At 50.8% G+C, this 10,871-nt stretch overlaps 1 non-coding gene across 1 annotated transcript; it reads right to left on the bottom strand.

Annotated features, from left to right (window-relative positions):
* Positions 1-10,798: 10,798 nt before the first annotated feature.
* On the bottom strand, positions 10,799-10,871 carry Trnat-agu (transfer RNA threonine (anticodon AGU)). The gene has a single exon. It is a non-coding gene; the product is annotated as a tRNA-Thr (tRNA).

The following is a 10,871-nucleotide window of genomic DNA, read 5'->3' as shown; positions in this document are numbered from 1 at the left end:
TTCCTGCGCTTGGGGGTGGTGGCCAGCGCCACTCGGACTACTCGGGGTGAAGGGGACCTTCTTTTTAACCCCCGGGACGTGACTCCAGCGTCTACGACATGTCGAGAGTGGTCGACCAGCGTTGAACCCTCTTAAGCTCCCTTATGGCACCAAGACTGCCAGATCAGAGGCCCTCGCTATGCATGTAGCGAATCTTAATAGGAAATGAGGGGCTCATTGAAAATAAGACAGAAATAAGCATTGGCAGTCAAGAAGACCTCGGAAAGCAAAGGGGGGATGTAGTGGCTCAAGATAAAGAATTTGGAAAATAAGAAAGTGGAGAAAAAATGCCCGCCAGGTGGGATCCGAGCCCACGACCTCCAGAATACCGGTCTGGTGCGATAACCACTACGCTACCGGCGGGGCTACTTTGGCCTCAACTTTCTCGGGTATTTATGCTAAGGTGTTTTTGTTTCCTGCGCTTGGGGGTGGTATCCAGCGCAACTCGGACTACTCGGGGTGAAGGGGACCTTCTTTTTAACCCCCGGGCCGTGACTCCAGCCTCTACGACATGTCGAGAGTGGTCGACCAGCGTGTAACCCTCTTAAGCTCCCTTATGGCACCAAGACTGCCAGAACAGAGGCCCTCGCTATGCATGTAGCGAATCAGATTAGGAAATGAGGGGCTCGTTGAAAATAAGACAGAAATACGAATTGGCAGTCAAGAAGACCTCGGAAAGCAAAGGGGAGTATATAGTGGCTCAAGATAAAGAATTTGGAAAATAAGAAACTGGAGAAAAAATGCCCGCCAGGTGGGATCCGAACCCACGACCTCCAGAATACCGGTCTCGTGCGATAACCACTACGCTACCGGCGGGGCTACTTTGGCCTCAACTTTCTCGGGTATTTATCTTAAGGTGTTTTTGTTTCCTGCGCTTGGGGGTGGTAGCCAGCGCCACTCGGACTACTCGGGGTGAAGGGGACCTTCTTTTTAACCCCCGGGACGTGACTCCAGCGTCTACGACATGTCGAGAGTGGTCGACCAGCGTTGAACCCTCTTAAGCTCCCTTATGGCACCAAGACTGCCAGAACAGAGGCCCTCGCTATGCATGTAGCGAATCAGATTAGGAAATGAGGGGCTCGTTGAAAATAAGACAGAAATACGAATTGGCAGTCAAGAAGACCTCGGAAAGCAAAGGGGAGTATATAGTGGCTCAAGATAAAGAATTTGGAAAATAAGAAACTGGAGAAAAAATGCCCGCCAGGTGGGATCCGAACCCACGACCTCCAGATTACCGGTCTCGTGCGATAACCACTACGCTACCGGCCGGGGCTACTTTGGCCTCAACTTTCTCGGGTATTCATGCTAAGGTGTTTTTGTTTCCTGCGCTTGGGGGTGGTATCCAGCGCAACTCGGACTACTCGGGGTGAAGGGGACCTTCTTTTTAACCCCCGGGCCGTGACTCCAGCGTCTACGACATGTCGAGAGTGGTCGACCAGCGTGTAACCCTCTTAAGCTCCCTTATGGCACCAAGACTGCCAGAACAGAGGCCCTCGCTATGCATGTAGCGAATCAGATTAGGAAATGAGGGGCTCGTTGAAAATAAGACAGAAATACGAATTGGCAGTCAAGAAGACCTCGGAAAGCAAAGGGGAGTATATAGTGGCTCAAGATAAAGAATTTGGAAAATAAGAAACTGGAGAAAAAATGCCCGCCAGGTGGGATCCGAGCCCACGACCTCCAGAATACCGGTCTGGTGCGATAACCACTACGCTACCGGCGGGGCTACTTTGGCCTCAACTTTCTCGGGTATTTATCTTAAGGTGTTTTTGTTTCCTGCGCTTGGGGGTGGTAGCCAGCGCCACTCGGACTACTCGGGGTAAAGGGGACCTTCTTTTTAACCCCCGGGACGTGACTCGAGCGTCTACGACATGTCGAGAGTGGTCGACCAGCGTGTAACCCTCTTAAGCTCCCTTATGGCACCAAGACTGCCAGAACAGTGGCCCTCGCTATGCATGTAGAGAATCAGAATAGGAAATGAGGGGCTCGTTGAAAATAAGACAGAAATAAGAATTCTCAGCCAAGAAGACCTCGGAAAGCAAAGGGGGGGATGTAGTGGCTCAAGATAAAGAATTTGGAAAATAAGAAAGTGGAGAAAAAATGCCCGCCAGGTGGGATCCGAGCCTACGACCTCCAGAATACCGGTCTGGTGCGATAACCACTACGCTACCGGCGGGGCTACTTTGGCCTCAACTTTCTCGGGTATTTATCTTAAGGTGTTTTTGTTTCCTGTGCTTGGGGGTGGTAGCCAGCGCCACTCGGACTACTCGGGGTAAAGGGGACCTTCTTTTTAACCCCCGGGACGTGACTCCAGCCTCTACGACATGTCGAGAGTGGTCGACCAGCGTGTAACCCTCTTAAGCTCCCTTATGGCACCAAGACTGCCAGAACAGAGGCCCTCGCTATGCATGTAGCGAATCAGATTAGGAAATGAGGGGCTCGTTGAAAATAAGACAGAAATACGAATTTGCATTCAAGAACACCTCGGAAAGCAAAGGGGAGTATATAGTGGCTCAAGATAAAGAATTTTGAAAATAAGAAACTGGAGAAAAAATGACCGCCAGGTGGGATCCGAGCCCACGACCTCCAGAATACCGGTCTGGTGCGATAACCACTACGCTACTGGCGGGGCTACTTTGGCCTCAACTTTCTCGGGTATTCATGCTAAGGTGTTTTTGTTTCCTGCGCTTGGGGGTGGTATCCAGCGCAACTCGGACTACTCGGGGTGAAGGGGACCTTCTTTTTAACCCCCGGGCCGTGACTCCAGCGTCGACGACATGTCGAGAGTGGTCGACCAGCGTTGAACCCTCTTAAGCTCCCTTATGGCACCAAGACTGCCAGAACAGAGGCCCTCGCTATGCATGTAGCGAATCAGATTAGGAAATGAGGGGCTCGTTGAAAATAAGACAGAAATACGAATTTGCATTCAAGAAGACCTCGGAAAGCAAAGGGGAGTATATAGTGGCTCAAGATAAAGAATTTGGAAAATAAGAAACTGGAGAAAAAATGCCCGCCAGGTGGGATCCGAGCCCACGACCTCCAGAATACCGGTCTCGTGCGATAACCACTACGCTACCGGCGGGGCTACTTTGGCCTCAACTTTCTCGGGTATTTATCTTAAGGTGTTTTTGTTTCCTGCGCTTGGGGGTGGTAGCCAGCGCCACTCCGACTACTCGGGGTAAAGGGGACCTTCTTTTTAACCCCCGGGACGTGACTCCAGCGTCTACGACATGTCGAGAGTAGTCGACCAGCGTGTAACCCTCTTAAGCTCCCTTATGGTACCAAGACTGCCAGAACAGCGGCCCTCGCTATGCATGTAGAGAATCAGAATAGGAAATGAGGGGCTCGTTGAAAATAAGACAGAAATAAGAATTCTCAGCCAAGAAGACCTCGGAAAGCAAAGGGGGGGATGTAGTGGCTCAAGATAAAGAATTTGGAAAATAAGAAAGTGGAGAAAAAATGCCCGCCAGGTGGGATCCGAGCCCACGACCTCCAGAATACCGGTCTGGTGCGATAACCACTACGCTACCGGCGGGGCTACTTTAGCCTCCACTTTCTTGGGTATTTATCTTAAGGTGTTTTTGGTTCCTGCGCTTGGGGGTGGTAGCCAGCGCCACTCCGACTACTCGCGGTAAAGGGGACCTTCTTTTTAACCCCCGGGACGTGACTCCAGCGTCTACGATATGTCGAGAGGGGTCGACCAGCGTTGAATCCTCTTAAGCTCCCTTATGGCACCAAGACTGCCAGAACAGAGGCCCTCGCTATGCATGTAGCGAATCAGATTAGGAAATGAGGGGCTCGTTGAAAATAAGACAGAAATACGAATTGGCAGTCAAGAAGACCTCGGAAAGCAAAGGGGAGTATATACTGGCTCAAGATAAAGAATTTGGAAAATAAGAAACTGGAGAAAAAATTCCCGCCAGGTGGGATCCGAACTTACGACCTCCAGAATACCGGTCTCGTGCGATAACCACTACGCTACCGGCGGGGCTACTTTGGCCTCAACTTTCTCGGGTATTTATGCTAAGGTGTTTTTGTTTCCTGCGCTTGGGGGTGGTATCCAGCGCAACTCGGACTACTCGGGGTGAAGGGGACCTTCTTTTTAACCCCCGGGCCGTGACTCCAGCCTCTACGACATGTCGAGAGTGGTCGACCAGCGTGTAACCCTCTTAAGCTCCCTTATGGCACCAAGACTGCCAGAACAGAGGCCCTCGCTATGCATGTAGCGAATCAGATTAGGAAATGAGGGGCTCGTTGAAAATAAGACAGAAATACGAATTGGCAGTCATGAAGACCTCGGAAAGCAAAGGGGAGTATATAGTGGCTCAAGATAAAGAATTTGGAAAATAAGAAACTGGAGAAAAAATGCCCACCAGGTGGGATCCGAACCCACGACCTCCAGAATACCGGTCTCGTGCGATAAACACTACGCTACCGGCGGGGCTACTTTGGCCTCAACTTTCTCGGGTATTTATCTTAAGGTGTTTTTGTTTCCTGCGCTTGGGGGTGGTAGCCAGCGCCACTCCGACTACTCGGGGTAAAGGGGACCTTCTTTTTAACCCCCGGGACGTGACTCCAGCGTCTACAACATGTCGAGAGTGGTCGACCAGCGTTGAACCCTCTTAAGCTCCCTTATGGCACCAAGACTGCCAGAACAGAGCGTTGAACCCTCTTAAGCTCCCTTATGGCACCAAGACTGCCAGAACAGAGGCCCTCGCTATGCATGTAGCGAATCAGATTAGGAAATGAGGGGCTCGTTGAAAATAAGACAGAAATACGAATTGGCAGTCAAGAAGACCTCGGAAAGCAAAGGGGAGTATATAGTGGCTCAAGATAAACAATTTGGAAAATAAGAAACTGGAGAAAAAATGCCCTCCAGGTGGGATCCGAACCCACGACCTCCAGAATACCGGTCTCGTGCGATAACCACTACGCTACGGGCGGGGCTACTTTGGCCTCAACTTTCTCGGGTATTTATCTTAAGGTGTTTTTGTTTCCTGCGCTTGGGGGTGGTAGCCAGCGCCACTCGGACTACTCGGGGTGAAGGGGACCTTCTTTTTAACCCCCGGGACGGGACTCCGGCGTCTACGACATGTCGAGAGTGGTCGACCAGCGTTGAATCCTCTTAAGCTCCCTTATGGCACCAAGACTGCCAGAACAGAGGCCCTCGCTATGCATGTAGCGAATCAGATTAGGAAATGAGGGGCTCGTTGAAAATAAGACAGAAATACGAATTGGCAGTCAAGAAGACCTCGGAAAGCAAAGGGGAGTATATACTGGCTCAAGATAAAGAATTTGGAAAATAAGAAACTGGAGAAAAAATTCCCGCCAGGTGGGATCCGAACTTACGACCTCCAGAATACCGGTCTCGTGCGATAACCACTACGCTACCGGCGGGGCTACTTTGGCCTCAACTTTCTCGGGTATTTATGCTAAGGTGTTTTTGTTTCCTGCGCTTGGGGGTGGTATCCAGCGCAACTCGGACTACTCGGGGTGAAGGGGACCTTCTTTTTAACCCCCGGGCCGTGACTCCAGCCTCTACGACATGTCGAGAGTGGTCGACCAGCGTGTAACCCTCTTAAGCTCCCTTATGGCACCAAGACTGCCAGAACAGAGGCCCTCGCTATGCATGTAGCGAATCAGATTAGGAAATGAGGGGCTCGTTGAAAATAAGACAGAAATACGAATTGGCAGTCAAGAAGACCTCGGAAAGCAAAGGGGAGTATATAGTGGCTCAAGATAAAGAATTTGGAAAATAAGAAACTGGAGAAAAAATGCCCACCAGGTGGGATCCGAACCCACGACCTCCAGAATACCGGTCTCGTGCGATAACCACTACGCTACCAGCGGGGCTACTTTGGCCTCAACTTTCTCGGGTATTTATCTTAAGGTGTTTTTGTTTCCTGCGCTTGGGGGTGGTAGCCAGCGCCACTCCGACTACTCGGGGTAAAGGGGACCTTCTTTTTAACCCCCGGGACGTGACTCCAGCGTCTACAACATGTCGAGAGTGGTCGACCAGCGTTGAACCCTCTTAAGCTCCCTTATGGCACCAAGACTGCCAGAACAGAGGCCCTCGCTATGCATGTAGCGAATCAGACTAGGAAATGAGGGGCTCGTTGAAAATAAGACAGAAATACGAATTGGCAGTCAAGAAGACCTCGGAAAGCAAAGGGGAGTATATAGTGGCTCAAGATAAAGAATTTGGAAAATAAGAAACTGGAGAAAAAATGCCCGCCAGGTGGGATCCGAACCCACAACCTCCAGAATACCGGTCTCGTGCGATAACCACTACGCTACCGGCGGGGCTACTTTGGCCTCAACTTTCTCGGGTATTTATCTTAAGGTGTTTTTGTTTCCTGCGCTTGGGGGTGGTAGCCAGCGCCACTCGGACTACTCGGGGTGAAGGGGACCTTCTTTTTAACCCCCGGGACGTGACTCCAGCGTCTACGACATGTCGAGAGTGGTCGACCAGCGTTGAACCCTCTTAAGCTCCCTTATGGCACCAAGACTGCCAGAACAGAGGCCCTCGCTATGCATGTAGCGAATCAGATTAGGAAATGAGGGGCTCGTTGAAAATAAGACAGAAATACGAATTGGCAGTCAAGAAGACCTCGGAAAGCAAAGGGGAGTATATAGTGGCTCAAGATAAAGAATTTGGAAAATAAGAAACTGGAGAAAAAATGCCCGCCAGGTGGGATCCGAGCCCACGATCTCCAGAATACCGGTCTCGTGCGATAACCACTACGCTACCGGCGGGGCTACTTTGGCCTCAACTTTCTCGGGTATTCATGCTAAGGTGTTTTTGTTTCCTGCGCTTGGGGGTGGTATCCAGCGCAACTCGGACTACTCGGGATGAAGGGGACCTTCTTTTTAACCCCCGGGCCGTGACTCCAGCGTCTACGACATGTCGAGAGTGGTCGACCAGCGTGTAACCCTCTTAAGTTCCCTTATGGCACCAAGACTGCCAGAACAGAGGCCCTCGCTATGCATGTAGCGAATCAGATTAGGAAATGAGGGGCTCGTTGAAAATAAGACAGAAATACGAATTTGCATTCAAGAAGACCTCGGAAAGCAAAGGGGAGTATATAGTGGCTCAAGATAAAGAATTTGGAAAATAAGAAACTGGAGAAAAAATGCCCGCCAGGTGGGATCCGAGCCCACGACCTCCAGAATACCGGTCTGGTGCGATAACCACTACGCTACCGGCGGGGCAACTTTGGCCTCAACTTTCTCGGGTATTCATGCTAAGGTGTTTTTGTTTCCTGCGCTTGGGGGTGGTATCCAGCGCAACTCGGACTACTCGGGGTAAAGGGGACCTTCTTTTTAACCCCCGGGACGTGACTCCAGCGTCTACGACATGTCGAGAGTAGTCGACCAGCGTGTAACCCTCTTAAGCTCCCTTATGGTACCAAGACTGCCAGAACAGCGGCCCTCGCTATGCATGTAGAGAATCAGAATAGGAAATGAGGGGCTCGTTGAAAATAAGACAGAAATAAGAATTCTCAGCCAAGAAGACCTCGGAAAGCAAAGGGGGGGATGTAGTGGCTCAAGATAAAGAATTTGGAAAATAAGAAAGTGGAGAAAAAATGCCCGCCAGGTGGGATCCGAGCCCACGACCTCCAGAATACCGGTCTGGTGCGATAACCACTACGCTACCGGCGGGGCTACTTTAGCCTCCACTTTCTTGGGTATTTATCTTAAGGTGTTTTTGGTTCCTGCGCTTGGGGGTGGTAGCCAGCGCCACTCCGACTACTCGCGGTAAAGGGGACCTTCTTTTTAACCCCCGGGACGTGACTCCAGCGTCTACGATATGTCGAGAGGGGTCGACCAGCGTTGAATCCTCTTAAGCTCCCTTATGGCACCAAGACTGCCAGAACAGAGGCCCTCGCTATGCATGTAGCGAATCAGATTAGGAAATGAGGGGCTCGTTGAAAATAAGACAGAAATAAGCATTGGCAGTCAAGAAGACCTCGGAAAGCAAAGGGGGCGATGTAGTGGCTCAAGATAAAGAATTTTGAAAATATGAAACTGGAGAAAAAATGCCCACCAGGTGGGATCCGAACCCACGACCTCCAGAATACCGGTCTCGTGCGATAACCACTACGCTACCGGCGGGGCTACTTTGGCCTCAACTTTCTCAGGTATTTATCTTAAGGTGTTTTTGTTTCCTGCGCTTGGGGGTGGTAGCCAGCGCCACTCCGACTACTCGGGGTAAAGGGGACCTTCTTTTTAACCCCCGGGACGTGACTCCAGCGTCTACAACATGTCGAGAGTGGTCGACCAGCGTTGAACCCTCTTAAGCTCCCTTATGGCACCAAGACTGCCAGAACAGAGGCCCTCGCTATGCATGTAGCGAATCAGATTAGGAACTGAGGGGCTCGTTGAAAATAAGACAGAAATACGAATTGGCAGTCAAGAAGACCTCGGAAAGCAAAGGGGAGTATATAGTGGCTCAAGATAAAGAATTTGGAAAATAAGAAACTGGAGAAAAAATGCCCGCCAGGTGGGATCCGAACCCACGACCTCCAGAATACCGGTCTCGTGCGATAACCACTACGCTACCGGCGGGGCTACTTTGGCCTCAACTTTCTCGGGTATTTATCTTAAGGTGTTTTTGTTTCCTGCGCTTGGGGGTGGTAGCCAGCGCCACTCGGACTACTCGGGGTGAAGGGGACCTTCTTTCTAACCCCCGGGACGTGACTCCAGCGTCTACGACATGTCGAGAGTGGTCGACCAGCGTTGAACCCTCTTAAGCTCCCTTATGGCACCAAGACTGCCAGAACAGAGGCCCTCGCTATGCATGTAGCGAATCAGATTAGGAAATGAGGGGCTCGTTGAAAATAAGACAGAAATACGAATTGGCAGTCAAGAAGACCTCGGAAAGCAAAGGGGAGTATATAGTGGCTCAAGATAAAGAATTTGGAAAATAAGAAACTGGAGAAAAAATGCCCGCCAGGTGGGATCCGAGCCCACGATCTCCAGAATACCGGTCTCGTGCGATAACCACTACGCTACCGGCGGGGCTACTTTGGCCTCAACTTTCTCGGGTATTCATGCTAAGGTGTTTTTGTTTCCTGCGCTTGGGGGTGGTATCCAGCGCAACTCGGACTACTCGGGATGAAGGGGACCTTCTTTTTAACCCCCGGGCCGTGACTCCAGCGTCTACGACATGTCGAGAGTGGTCGACCAGCGTGTAACCCTCTTAAGCTCCCTTATAGCACCAAGACTGCCAGAACAGAGGCCCTCGCTATGCATGTAGCGAATCAGATTAGGAAATGAGGGGCTCGTTGAAAATAAGACAGAAATACGAATTTGCATTCAAGAAGACCTCGGAAAGCAAAGGGGAGTATATAGTGGCTCAAGATAAAGAATTTGGAAAATAAGAAACTGGAGAAAAAATGCCCGCCAGGTGGGATCCGAGCCCACGACCTCCAGAATACCGGTCTGGTGCGATAACCACTACGCTACCGGCGGGGCAACTTTGGCCTCAACTTTCTCGGGTATTCATGCTAAGGTGTTTTTGTTTCCTGCGCTTGGGGGTGGTATCCAGCGCAACTCGGACTACTCGGGGTAAAGGGGACCTTCTTTTTAACCCCCGGGACGTGACTCCAGCGTCTACGACATGTCGAGAGTAGTCGACCAGCGTGTAACCCTCTTAAGCTCCCTTATGGTACCAAGACTGCCAGAACAGCGGCCCTCGCTATGCATGTAGAGAATCAGAATAGGAAATGAGGGGCTCGTTGAAAATAAGACAGAAATAAGAATTCTCAGCCAAGAAGACCTCGGAAAGCAAAGGGGGGGATGTAGTGGCTCAAGATAAAGAATTTGGAAAATAAGAAAGTGGAGAAAAAATGCCCGCCAGGTGGGATCCGAGCCCACGACCTCCAGAATACCGGTCTGGTGCGATAACCACTACGCTACCGGCGGGGCTACTTTAGCCTCCACTTTCTTGGGTATTTATCTTAAGGTGTTTTTGGTTCCTGCGCTTGGGGGTGGTAGCCAGCGCCACTCCGACTACTCGCGGTAAAGGGGACCTTCTTTTTAACCCCCGGGACGTGACTCCAGCGTCTACGATATGTCGAGAGGGGTCGACCAGCGTTGAATCCTCTTAAGCTCCCTTATGGCACCAAGACTGCCAGAACAGAGGCCCTCGCTATGCATGTAGCGAATCAGATTAGGAAATGAGGGGCTCGTTGAAAATAAGACAGAAATAAGCATTGGCAGTCAAGAAGACCTCGGAAAGCAAAGGGGGCGATGTAGTGGCTCAAGATAAAGAATTTGGAAAATAAGAAAGTGGAGAAAAAATGCCCGCCAGGTGGAATCCGACCCCACGACCTCCAGAATACTGGTCTGGTGCGATAACCACTACACTACCGGCGGGGCTACTTTAGCCTCCAATTTCTGGGGCATTATGCTAAGGTGTTTTTGTTTCCTGCGCTTGGGGGTGGTGGCCAGCGCCACTCGGACTACTCGGTGTGAAGGGGACCTTCTTTTTAACCCCCGGGACGTGACTCCAGCGTCTACGACATGTCGAGAGTGGTCGACCAGCGTTGAATCCTCTTAAGCTCCCTTATGGCACCAAGACTGCCAGAACAGAGGCCCTCGCTATGCATGTAGCGAATCAGATTAGGAAATGAGGGGCTCGTTGAAAATAATACAGAAATAAGCATTGGCAGTCAAGAAGACCTCGGAAAGCAAAGGGGGGGATGTAGTGGCACAAGATAAAGAATTTGGAAAATATGAAAGTGGAGAAAAAATGCCCGCCAGGTGGGATCCGAACCCACGACCTCCAGAATACTGGTCTGGTGCGATAACCACTACACTACCGGCGG

This window comes from Haemaphysalis longicornis, unplaced genomic scaffold, assembly GCF_048455015.1.
Source record: "Haemaphysalis longicornis isolate Haplotype H1 unplaced genomic scaffold, Haemaphysalis longicornis Haplotype H1 scaffold_11, whole genome shotgun sequence".
Taxonomy (NCBI): domain Eukaryota; kingdom Metazoa; phylum Arthropoda; class Arachnida; order Ixodida; family Ixodidae; genus Haemaphysalis; species Haemaphysalis longicornis.
The sequence above is the reverse complement of the archived record's forward strand: the minus strand, read 5'-3'. Positions and strand labels throughout refer to the sequence as shown.